This window comes from Eumetopias jubatus, unplaced genomic scaffold (genome assembly GCF_037043125.1).
Source record: "Eumetopias jubatus isolate StellerSeaLion01/CBP00866 unplaced genomic scaffold, mEumJub1_p1.0 scaffold_3, whole genome shotgun sequence".
In the NCBI taxonomy this organism is placed as follows: Eukaryota; Metazoa; Chordata; class Mammalia; order Carnivora; family Otariidae; genus Eumetopias; species Eumetopias jubatus.
The window spans coordinates 123,637,213-123,650,354 of NW_028274809.1; positions in this window are offsets into that span (position 1 = coordinate 123,637,213).

Sequence of the window (13,142 nt, forward strand, 5' to 3'; positions counted from 1 at the left end):
GTTTCTTTAATAGGTTTCAAAGGTACCCGCCAGATTGGTGAAATGACATTGCTGGTTTGCAGTACTTAGGTCTTCCGAGAGAAAAAACGTTTAAATTGGCAAACAGATTTAAAATTAAAAAAAAAAAAAAATCTGTGGCTGATGTGAGAAGTTAGAATATACTTTCTGAAACTAGAAAATCAGAAAAATAAGACTTTGTGTATTACATAAAAAAGAGAAAAGTCTAGAGGACATGACTTGGAGGTGTCCAAATCAAAGGTTAAGCAAAATTAAGTAGGAAGTAGATAGTATTGGCAAATGTCGCCACTCAGACAGTTGGGCAGAGAACTTGAAAATTCTCTCCTGCATAGGATTACAGGTACCAAATATTCATGAACACTTTGGCCTAATGCTGTGCCACAGAAAGAATGTATCTAATGTCTCTTACTTTATTTGCATTTTGCTCTGTTTCACAAAGAATTTAGGCAGTTTACAAAGAAGAGACCAAAAATAAGCTTTAATATACACTAAAAACCAGAGGAAGAGAAAAAGCAGAGTGGAGACATAACATGGAGCCAGGAGTCGGGTGAGGAAAAATACGAAGTTTACAGCGCAGGTTGGTACACCTCCCTTCCAGGGGCCAAAAGCTGGGATCAGGAGTAGACAAAAAAGGGAAATGCATGTTGAAAGGAAAGCAGATCGACTGCTTAGGAAATCACGATTTCTGGAACCAAAGAAAGATGGGCGTTTCTCCTGGGGGCCTTTGGATCATAACCCTCTGTGTAATGTACTAAGCCACAACCTCCATAGCACCCTGGGTGTGACCATCCCCTCCAGCAGCTCAGAATTCACAGCTGTGGATCTTGCTTAAGATTTCAGTTCACTTTTTCTTGGTGTGTCGTCTGCTCCTGAAAACCCCACCCCAGGGGATGTATTTATTCAATGTGGACCTACTTGGGTTCAGACAATGGCACCTTCCAGAATCTGCCCTACACATTAAGTAGACAGTATAGAAAATATCACCAGTGGCCCTATTTTTCAACCCCCACGTTGTAACCAACGTCTGGACAAATATGAGCGTCCATGTGGGGCTAATAAGAAAAATTAGTATGAAGTCAGATTACCTGCGGTGTCTGGAGTACCTGGGCACCGAACCTATGCAAGCCCCCAACCTTCAGCCTGTCTGGGGAGGGAACAGCACTCCGTGGCATACAGGTGAACTTGAGACCTATCCCAGGACCAATCTACACACAACACGGAGGCGGGAATGGGTGGTCTGGTTTTTTTTAAGGGTAACAACTCTACATTCTATCCTTCAGATGTTTTCCCACTCTGGTCACTTAAACGTGTTTCAGTGATGCTGTGCGGAAGCTTCTTCACGTTACAGGATAAAGAAGCTGTTCCCTTTAATAGAAGCCTGGAGCTTGCCCTGGGAGGAGGGCACTTTGGGAGCAGCCTGCTCATTAAAGGGTAAGGAAAAGACCGGTTTCATCACCCGCGCCCTCTCCGGGCTCGGGGAGCAGGGAAGGGCGGACGCGCCCTCTGGTGGCCGCTTTCAGAACGCCCCCCCCCCCCCACCGGCGCGCTCTGACGCGGCGGGCGCTCTGGAATGAGACGCCCGGCGTTGGACGTTAACCGAGAGCTTGCGGGATGTCGCGTTCACTCCCTCCAACCTGGCTGAGCCTTTCCCCGAGGGTGATCGCAGAGGGGCCTGGGCTGATGGCAGGCAGGAAACCCGGTTAAGAAAGGGGCGGCATAACCTCCTTGTACAGGGCAGCGTGCCTTTGCCGCAGGGTCCCCCTGCCGCAGACCCCTGGGGTCCCCGCATCCCTGTGGGCTATGTCTCTCTATAGCTAAGCCCCTCTCCCTTCGCTGCGGAAGTCCTGGGACGCCCTTGCCAGCCTGGATTCCCTCCGACTGCTTCTGCCCACTGATGCTGACAGATTTTCCTTGTCCTCCGCTGCTGCAGGGTTCCCTGCACTACTCAGACGAGCTCGGTATGGGGGTCTTCCGGCCTCCGACCTCAGGATGACCCTTCAACATCGCTGTAAATTTAATAGGTGTTTGCAAATAAGCCCGGGAACCATTTCTAGTAGGATTTCCATGAGAAAATGTATTCCATTTTTTAAAACAACCATGGTGTGTGTAATCCATTCATAAGATAAAGATTTCCCTTGTCTACGACTTGCTTCTCCTGCCCAGCATCCCTCTAGCTCTCTTCCTCAGGTCAAGTTCAGGCGCCCACCTCTCTGAGACTCCTATGTATAGGTCAAGGGTGAGGGGCCCCTGGCCTGGTTTAGGCTGGGCCACTTGCAGGATTTGGATCTGTCTGGGCAAGTCTGATGAACTGTGAGGTGGACCAGCCAGGGGCTGTGTGCAGCTGCTACCGAGGCCACCCAGCAGGCACAGAGATGCCCCACCCAGACCCCCTTCCAGAAATAGCTCAAAGCCCAGTTACAAGGAGTATGGCCTGCGGACAGGCTCCAGCTGTTGGCTCCTTCAGAGTATGCCTCAGCTTTCAAACCTGGCCTTACGCTTCCTAGTGCTGCCACGGCCAATAGGAGAGCAAACACTGTGTTCCGGGGGCCCAGCGTTTCTGCCCAGCACGGGACTCCTCTACTGGTGGTGTGTGCTCCAGAATCCCAGTGAGTAGCTCCGGGCTGGGTTTCTCTCCTGTCTGACTGCCCTCCGCCCCCCCCCCCACCATTCTTCTTCCCCCTTTGTCTCTCCCACAGGAGTTTCTCAGCTACCCCCTGCATGCCCAACTCCAGCTTAGAGCCTTTCCCGGAGAGCCCAACCCAGTAGATGGACTTGTCCTGTGGAAACCAGGGTCCCTGACACTTGGGGGAATCATAAACCCTTTTGATAACCTGACAATAACCGAGGAAGTCTTCCCAGGAAATGCCCGCAGGTATACATGCTCAGTTTCAGACTGCAGACCTCCCAGGCGTCCAGGGGCCTTTTAGATCCGGTTGAGAACCCCTGACTTGAGGGAGGTGGGGAGGATGTGGGGGCTGGAGGGCTGGGGGAGGGGGAGGGGACAGGGAGGGTTGATGACAGAGCTTCAAGCATTTGGAGAGGACTTAATGCTGATTTCTGCCTCAGATCTGACCCTCAGCCCAGCCTCCCATGAGCTCATGGATTCTGTGAGAAAAAATCAGAAGCCAATTCCCTTAAGTGCTCGGCAAGGCCCTGAAGGCAGGCTGCCCGGCTTGGCCCCATATGGCTCTGGCACAATGAGGGCTCAGAGAGCTGGCTCGGTCTTGGCGTGCCGGGGCCCAGTCGCCCATCTGGCAGGGGTGGGGGAGGGCCCCACATTATCTTGGAAGATCACAGTCCCCACCAGCCCTGGAGGAGGCGGGGCTTTAGGCACCTTGGAAGGAGTGGGCTTTAAAAATGGGTGTCACTGAAGAATGACCAGATAGGGAGATAGAGAAGGCAGCTAGGAAGTGGCATCTTCTAGGATCTCCTCCAGAAAGTCCCCCGTCCCGAAATAATTCCCTTGGATTTGTCCACCATTAACAGGTAGAGAAAGGAGCCGGCAACACAGGATTGTGCAAGAATAGGAAGTGGCATCGTGGGACTTAGAACAGACACATGGCACTTACTATACACCAGGCACCGTGAACTACTTGCACGTAGTAATGGATTAAATGCACACACAATCTTGTGTGATAGGTCCTCTCATTACTCTCAACTTAAACTTAAAGCCACTGACGCACAGAGAAGTTTAGCAACCTGCTAAAAGTTTAGCAACCTGCTAAAATCACACAGCCAAAAAGCAACAGAGGTGGGATTCGAGCCCACCAAGAGCCCAGGACCTGTGGGTTTTTGTTTTTGTTTTTGTTTTTGTTTTTTATCCCTGGCTGTGCTGGCTCCAGGTTTGCTAATGGTCAAGAACTTAGACACTGGCGTCAAATGGCTCTGAGTACGTTCCCAGCTTCTCCTCTGACAAGTGATATGAGCTCAATAGGTTTCCTACTTCTTTGTGACTCTGTTTCCACAACAGAGTAGAAAATGATATTAATCCTACCTCATAGAGATGTGTGAGGTTGAAGTGAGCCAGTCATGGGCAGGGTTTTTGCTGGCCCCCAGGAAAGTGCTCAAGATGATGTGGCATATATATGAGAAGTCTTTGGACTTATGCCATCCACAGAACTCAAAGCGCCTTCTTTAAAGTAATTTGTGCCCCGCCCCCCCACCTTGGCCAGCCCAGCCCAGCCCAGCCACATTAGGCCTTGAGGTAGGAGGCCTGAGTTCAGCCATAGAGTTAAGGAAACCAGGCGAGGTTTTTTCCACGGATTCCTTGCTGGGCGCAGAGCCTTTCAGCTCTCCTGGTTGCCTTAATGCTCTATCTTCAAAGAGCTCCCGAGCTAGAAGCCTGCCCCAGCCCCTGCACATTCCTACCAGCGCCTGAATTAATAATGCTGTTGTGCTCCTCGTGTGGGAGAAGGCTGAGGGTACGCTGTCCGCCCGCCAGGCTGTCTGGAGAGCTGGAGGGACCGGGAGGAGGAAGGGGAGGCCCGAGGGCTGGGTAGGTCCGCACCCCCCCACCCCTCGCCTTCCAGCAGCACCGTGTGTGCCCTCACCACCCAACAGTTCGGGGGTGTGTCGCTTGCTTTGTCAAAGGATTCCCTTCCCTTACAGTGAGTTTGGAAGCATCGCATTCATACAAAAAATTCATCAATATGAAACGTTACTCCTACACGCTCTTTGTGTAAAGCCGTTCGTACTCAGAATCGGGAACCCTGGCCACCAGTTCCACAAAAATGTTCCTACAGGGCGCCTGGGTGGCTCAGTTGGTTAAGCAACTGCCTTCGGCTCAGGTCATGATCCCGGAGTCCCGGGATCGAGTCCCGCATCGGGCTCCCTGCTCAGCGGGGAGCCTGCTTCTCCCTCTGGCCCTCACCCCTCTCATGTACTCTCTCTCTCATTCTCGCCCTCTCAAATAAATAAATAAATCTTTAAAAAAAAATGTTCCTACAGGCGATGAGAGCAAGAGTCTGGGTGCTGAAGCTGGTTGTGAAGGCGGGTTAGATGGAAGGCAGTGGCTGAGGGTAGGGGCTGGAGCCGTGTGTGCGGGCGCAGGGCTGCGGAGAAAGGATTTTTTTTTTTTTTTTTTGGAATGGATTTTCACCGATGGAAAAACATTATGTTTTTAAATTACATTTTATGTATTTGTTTTAAAACATGCTGTGGAATATCGAGAAGCACAATGTGATTTGCCTTCAGAACCTGAGTTCCGTCAGACAGGACCCCAAATACTCAAAGGCCTTCGATGGAGGCTTTTCTTAACCGAACTAAATGTCTACCTTTTCCTTCTCATCTCAGAATTCATTAATCCTGCCGCCTTAGAGGCTTCCCCCCACCCCGCCCCCCGGCATGTCATGGTATTAAGAGCGGGAGAGTACGGGCTTCTCATCTCAGGGAGGCCCCCCCAGCCCCCGTGCTCACGTTAGCTGGGGCAGGAGCTACTTCTAAAGACTCAAAATAGTCGTTTCATCCCAGGCTTTTCTTTCTCTGTTTGCAGAATCAGAACTCAGCTCACTTGGGATCTTTCACAGATGCCAGTGTCTTTGAGTTGCGAGAGGTTTTGTCCCCACCCCTGCCGCCTCACCACCACCACCCTGCAAATACACTTAGGCATGTATTTCTCCTAACAAATGAGGTTTTGTTAAACTGGTTAATTTAATGATAAGTGTACCGGGAAAGTTTACTTTTAAAAACTGCCCCGAAGTTAATACTTTTCATTTTTCTTCTTTTTTTGTTTGCTTTTAAAGCTCAACAAATTAGTCAGGGCTTATTATATGCCCAGCACTGGATGGGGAGAAAATATTGAACAAAACAGACGAGGTTTCTGCTTTCCTGAAGCTTTGATTTTAGGACAAGCACGTTTTTGACACGAGTGGACTGATTGCAGCGTGTTTTGGTGGAGAGTGGTGAGAGGCGGGGGGCAGCCAGGGCTGGGCCCACTGGGAAGATCTTTTGGGGGGGGCGTCTGAGTTGAGGTGTGAATGCCGAGGGGTAGAGCGGGCCTCGTCCTAGGTGGGGAGCGGTAGGCTGTCTAGGAGGCAGGATGGCAAGTGTGAAGGCCCTGCTTGGTGAGTCCAGAGGCCGGAGGGCCACGGTGGCTGGAGCAGCCTGAGGAGACGCCACCAGAGTGGTTAGCTGGCTTCTGGGTGCCACAGTGAGTGCAGGCTGTCCCTGCACAGAGCTTGGGAAGCTGCGGGAGGTTTTGAAACTAGGAAGTGACTTGATCTGATTTGTTTTGAAAGACCTTCTGTTGTCAAGGATTTGCTACAAAATAGTGTGGGGAGAGGGCAGCAGTGGGTCGGAGTATGGTTACAACCAGACCGGCCAGGTGACAGCTGGGGCCAGGGGATATTATGTGCTCCTTTGTTTTGTGTGTGCTTGAAAATGGCTATTAGAAAAAATTTACAAAAGAACTCTTTAAACTGCAAAAGAAACAAAAAGGAAAAAGAACGCCGCAAACAGACAAAACAAAACAATAGCAAAATGCCCTCTGCGGCTGGCCAGTGGACCACGGACTGCGGAGGGGCTGAAGAGGACACCCAGCGAGAGGACTTTTGCAATAGTCGGTCAGGCAAGGCACCGCCGGGCCTGGCTCCGGGAATAGGGCCGGGTTGTTTTGGAGCTGGAGCCAGTTGGACTGGTTGGTAGACGGGATGTGGGGATGAGGGAGAGGGAGGGGTCCGGGCAAAGTCATTATCTCCAAGTGCTCCTTTGCCACTAGACGGGCCTGTCAGCCACTGAACTGCATCAACTAGCGTGTGAGTTGGAGAAAGTGTATTAATCACAACTTTTCTTCTCTGATGCTTTGATCCGCGGGGCCTCGCTGGCCCTGGAGGATGAGCCAATTTCTAGAAATGAAGTCAACAGCTCACCTGCGAGCCTGCTTTTCAAATACAAGCCAACCTGATCCAGAGCCCACACCCACCCCAACCACCTCCTTTATCTGGCAGGCTATCATACCCTGGGTCCCTGCTCCCCTCCGTTCCTAATGCATCACCCCAGGGCTGGGTACCGCACAACTAGGTATAGCTTGTGCCCCAGAGTCCACCGAAATGATTCAAAGGAGCCAGTGTTAAGCCTGCTTACCCTGTCTTGCCCATCCCTCCCTGTGGAAAACCCACAATGCTTCCCCAGCGTCGGGGCGGCGGGGCGGGGGGTTCCTCTCGGGAACCGAGAGTCACAGCCTGGCTTTCCAAGGCGGGGGTCTCCTGATCTGCTGGCCTCCCATCCCAGAATAGTAATACAACTTCTGTTTTAAAACAGAGGACAACTACCTGTTGCTATTTGAGGGACCTCCTCACTAAAGTGGATGACCGTCCCCGCCGGCAGCCTGAAGTGGTTCCCTCGGGCTTGGAGAGCGGCCTGCCGTTCCGTCTGTGCACATCGGTCCACCACCTGCTGTGGGGGGTGCTGTCCGTCCTTTACGACTGAGAGTAGATCTAGGAGGACTGCTCTCTTCCTGGCGCCCAATTAGAAGCCAAGTTGAGAAAGGAGAGAGAGAGAGAGAGAGAAGGATCATTTACCAAAGGGAGCTCTCTTAGGGCTGACGGGCCTGGACATTGGGATCTATCCGAATAGGAAGGGTACAATAGGGTAGGCTAGGACACGGAGTGAGGGAAGCAGGGCCACATAGGGGCAGTGTCGCCTGTCGGGGCCTTATAGAGAAGGGCCCGGGAAGAGTGAGGGATAGGACAAGGGAAGCAGAAGTTAACTGAAACACCCTGCTGGGGCTCTTAAACAGGGCCATCACCCTGAACAGCTCTGGGGGAGGTCCCCTGGAGCTCGTCATGCACTTGGCTCTTCCAAGAGGGCATGAGAGGCGGTGATGTGAAGGCATTGGGGTATTCTTTCCTATGGCTGGGGGCCTACTGCCGTAGCAGGGACCCTCATGCTCCCCTCGTGAGAGCTGTTGCTGGGAGAGGCTGCCCACCAGGGGTTCCATCTCCTGTCCCCCATGCTGGACCCTGTGTCATTGTGGGCCCGGGTGACCGACTGGTGAATGACCGAGTGTAAGCTGTGTGTATCACTACTGGGGGGGGGTGTCCAGGTGTCTCCCCCGCTCTCCTGCCCACTAGGTGTTGAAAATGAAGTGTCACATGGCAGAAGGATCCTTGAGTCACTCCTTGGAGGAGGACTGTGGGACCCAGAACATTCATATTGGGCTCTGCATCAATTTAAACTTCTGCGATTTGGGGGCTATTCATACAGCGGTTAGCCCATTCTGACCCATACAAATGCCTGCTCTGAGTGGACAGAAATCTCACGGATAATTGAAATAATAAATCATCCCCAAATGATAGTTTAGTCCATAATTAGAACTCTGGCTGACCAAGTCTTGGGTGGGATCAGTTGATAAAAGCAAATGACTCCTTGTTGGTTTGTAACCTGCTGGCGGGGTGTAGGGGGCTGCTTCCCAGGTGAAATCTGAAACTGGCCTCCGAACACGGAGGGCAGGGATAGACTGACTGTAGGTCAGTAGGGACAGTTTAATAAGCAAAGGGAACTTACATCTGAGCCTTTCTTGGTCAGCAGCAAGACAAGAGGATCCCTGTACCCGAAAACCTTAGAAGTTTATCTAGAGGCTTTCACTGGGTTCAGACACCTGTACTGTGCAGGGGCCCTCATCACCACACTGCTATCTCAAGGCTCTGTCCCCCGGGGCAGCCTCTGGGAGTGGGGAAGGCAGGCAGAACCCACATTCCAAGGACGGGGAATGGGGTGAGGAGTTCTGAGTACCCAGGCCCAGCTCACAGGTCAGCCGGCAGTTTCGAGGACCTTCCCCACCACTCCTTCTGCCCACTCTAGGGTACGTGTTGTTCATGAGCATCAAAATGACCAAAAGCCCAAGCACAAGAAGGAGGAGGAGGAGAAATGAAAGGGCTTGGAAAACACATTTCGGTTGTTCCTTCTGGAAACAATGGGACCCTGAGAACATCCCTTAGCCAATCTATAGAGGGAACTGAGAACAAGAAGGAAAAGGGAATGCAGTGACCACCAAATCCATCACCCATTTATTCAGTAATCATTTAGTGAGCACCTACTCTGTCCAGGCACTGTACTAGGTCTGGGTATAATGTGGAAAATAAGTTAGACATGGTACTTGTCTGGAAGGGAATTAGTCTAGTTGTGACAGATAGAAACAAAAATGAGTAAGTAAAACAATAAGTGAGACAAGGGTTAAGTTGTATCGGGCGCTCTGATGGAGTAAAAAAAAACAACAACAACAACAAAAAAGGAGGGAGAGTGTAAGGAGCGGGCAGGGGGTGCTCTCCCCTAGGGCCTAATGGAAGAGAAGGACTGGGCTACAAGCACAGGCAGGGTGGAGGTCAGGACTGGGAGAGAGCTGAGCACACAGAAGGAGAGCATGAAGCACTCCAGGCAGCGGGGGCAGCATGTGCAAAGGCCCTGAGGTCGTGAGGCTGTGTATGCTTGAGGCTTGAGCCACTGAACAAGCCAGTATGAGACAAGTACGGGGGAAACGTGGCATGACGTGAGGTAGGAGAAAACAGGTTGGATGAAGCAGGGCCTGGGCCATGGTGAGAATTTTGACTTTTATTCTCATTTCAGTCTCTCACTTGCTTCCTGGCCTTTTTTTGTGTAGAAGTGCCCACCTCTATCTTCATTCGTTATGGACATTTTCTAGCTAGCCTCTTTCCAGTTTTGCCCTGCAGGGGTGTTCCTCTGCTCGAGGCTGAGCAAAGCCCCCGCGGGGCTTCATTTTCTCCACTTCCTCTACTTCCCAGCGGAGCAAAGCTGGCGGTAGACACAGACCTTGGCTTCCTGACACCCCATGGGCAGAGGAGCCAGGCTTGTTGGGCACCCGGACCTGGTCGTGGCTGCTGGAGCTTTCCATCCTCATTCCCCAAGGAGCCAAGGCACCCGGACCCACCAGCACCACCGTGCCGGAGTGCGGGCATGAAGCCAGCACCCGTGGGGAGGAACCTAGCGCGGAAGACAATCGGGTGGTTCCCTGCGCGGTGCAGAGCGCACGTGGAGCCTACCGGCTCCGGCGCGCAGCCAGGGGAGCGGGCCCTGCCAGGGCTGACAGAGGCCACGCCAGGACACCACCCAGGCCTGCCCCGACATTCCCTCTGACGCTCGCTGGTCACGCTCTGCCCTTAGGAGCACTCACACAGCGGTCCAAACCGTCGGCCGCCCCCAGAGCCACATTGCTTGTGACAGGCGGCGGCAGCCGGGCCAGTGCCGGCCACCAGGCAGGGGCGGAGGGCTTCATCCTGCCGCTCTTTTCAGACGGCACAGCGTTTTTCTTCCCCACCCAGTTAACTTCCCAGAGCCCCATCCCGAAGGACTGGATTTGTCATGAGAACGCCAAGACAGGGTGTGTAGAGCCGGCTGCCGCAGAGCAGCAGCTAGGATTCGAGGCGATGTTTCCTAGCGGGTCATGTGCATGGTTTGCCTGACTTCAGCAGAAATGCACGGCAGATCGCCCAGAGCCACGCGAGCACCTGCAATTGAAGAATTCAGAATCACAAGTAATGGGTCTAAATTGGCAGGCTTTTCATGAGAGTCCCACCAGCCTTCAAGTATACAGCTGCCCTGGGTCACGTAAGATGTACGTAGCTTTAACATACACTTTCATTTGCTTGACTATGAGCCTGGGTGCAGATCATCAAAGAATGGCTCGGGGTAGAGAATTTAATATGAGAATCCAGCCGGGGCTGCCAAGCCATATATGTGCTAATGTTGCAATTTCAACACCGTACTTAAGGTCAAGATTAATTCGGTGAAAAATATTATTTCACGATGTAGTAGACACCTTCTGAGTCGCAGAGCAGGAGGCTTCCGGGGGGAGAGATGAGGCATGGGGTGTGTTTTGCCAAATGGCAAAAGTGGGGAATTCTTTGAGAAAAGATTCGATGGACAGCAATATTTTCCTTTGCCTCTGCAACTCGGTGGTGCAGCCATCACGTACCCGTTTTCAGCAAAAACCAACTCCCTGTCGATCTTGTTTTATCTATCCTATCGCTTTTTCCTCCCCGCTGCAGTCTTGGAAGCGGACCTCTAATCAACAAATTATTTCACCCATATCCATACTTCGGTATTTATCTCGAAAAGAGGACTCCGATTTGAAACATAAACCCACAATGCCGTTATCACATCTGAAAATATTGATGAGAACTCCTTAATATCATAAAATATCCAGTGAATATTCAGTTTTTTCAGTTGTCTCATAAATGTGTATGATTACAGGTTTTGTGTTTTCTTCCCTACAGCTTATTTGTTGGGCTGGGATCTAGACGACATCCTTAAATGGCCATTGCTTGATTGGTCCCCTAAGCCTCCATCTACGAGTTCTTTTCTATTTGTCTTGTTTTTCTTTACAAGTGATTTGTTGAAGAAATTGTGTTTTGTTCTGCAGGGTTTCCTATAGTCTATTTCTGATTGCACCCCTGTGTCGTTGTTGGACATATTTCTTTGCTACGACACAGTAGTGTTTTATGCCATTTGGAAGTTAGAAGTAAGAGCTTGATGAGATTCAAGTTTTCTTTTGTTTCTGGTTCTTTTTTTCGCTAAGGTTACGCTATGGTGGTATTGTGCTCTTCCATCAGGGGGTACATAACGTGTGGTGGTTTCTCGTTCTGTGTATTAGCAGCTATTGATGATTATTGCCTAGCTCAATTCTTATTTTTTTTAAAGGACCATTTTTTAAAAAAAGTTTTAGGTTTACAGAATAATTGAGCAATTAGTACAGAGACTTCCTATATGCCCCCTAATTGCCCCCCGCCCCCGCCCCCAGTTTCCTTGTTATTAACATCTTGCTTTAGTGTGGTACATTTGTTGCAATTGATGAACCAATATCGATATATTCTTATTTTGTCCATAATTTACACTGATTCACTCTTTGTTTTGTACAATTCTATGGTTTTGACAAATGGTATAATGACACGGACCCACCAATATAGGATCATGCAGAATAGTTTCACTGCCTTAAAAATCCTCTGTGCTCCACCTCTCTACCCACCCCTGCACCTCTAAACCCCTGGCAAACACTGATCTTTTTACTGTCTCCATAGTTTGGTCTTTCCCAGAATGTCACACAGAAGCATACAGTATGTCGTCTTTTCGGATTGGTTGCTTTCACTTCGCAACATGCATATGTTTTTTCCATGTCTCTCTGTGGTTTGATAGCTCGTTCTTTTTATGGCTGCGTAATATTCTGTTGTATGGCTGTACCATGGTTTGTTTACCCATTCAACCACTAACGGTTTCGGTTTGGGTCAATTCTGAATGAAATCGCCATCAATATTTGTGTGCAGGTTTTTGTGTGGACATAGGTTTTCAACTCAGTTGGGCAAGTACCAAGGAGCACGATGGCTGAATCATGTGCTAAGAGTATGCTTAACTTTTAAGAAACTGCCAAGCTGTCTTCCCAAGTGGCTGTCCCATTTTTGCATTCCTACCAGTAATGAATGAGATTACCTGGTGTCCCATCTGCGGGCTAGCTTTTGATCTTGTTGGTTGTTTGGCTTTGGGCCATTCTAATAGATGTGTAGTGAAATCTCACTGTTGTTTTAGTCTGTGATTCTCTAATGAGATGGTGTAGAGCATCTTTTCACATCCTTGTTTGCCATCCCTGTCTCTTCTTTGGTGAGGTGTCTCTTCAGATCTTTTGCCCATTGTTAAAGCAGGTTGTTTGTTTTCTTATTGTTGAGTTTTAAGAGTTCTTTATGTGTTTTAGATACAAGTCCTTTATCAGATACATATTTCGCAAATGTGTCTTCCCAGTTTATGGCTTCTGTTTTCATTCTCTTCACAATGTCTTTCTTGAAGAGCAGAAGTTTTTAATTTAATAAAGGCCTGCTTATTGACTTTTCCCCCATGGATCATGCTTTTAGTGTTGTATCTAAAAACTCATCATCAAGCCCGAAGTTATTTAGATTTTCTCCTTTGTTGACTTCTAGAAGTTTTATAATTCCACATTTTATGTTTGGGCTTAGAATCCATTTTGAGCCCATTTCTATGGCAGGTGTAAGATCTGGGCTCATTCTTTTGCATGTGGATGTCCATTTGTTTCTCAGTATAATTTGTGGAAAAGACTCCTTTCTTCACTGGCTTGTTTTTGTTCCTTTGTCAAAGATCAACTAACTGTATTTATGTGGTTCCATTTC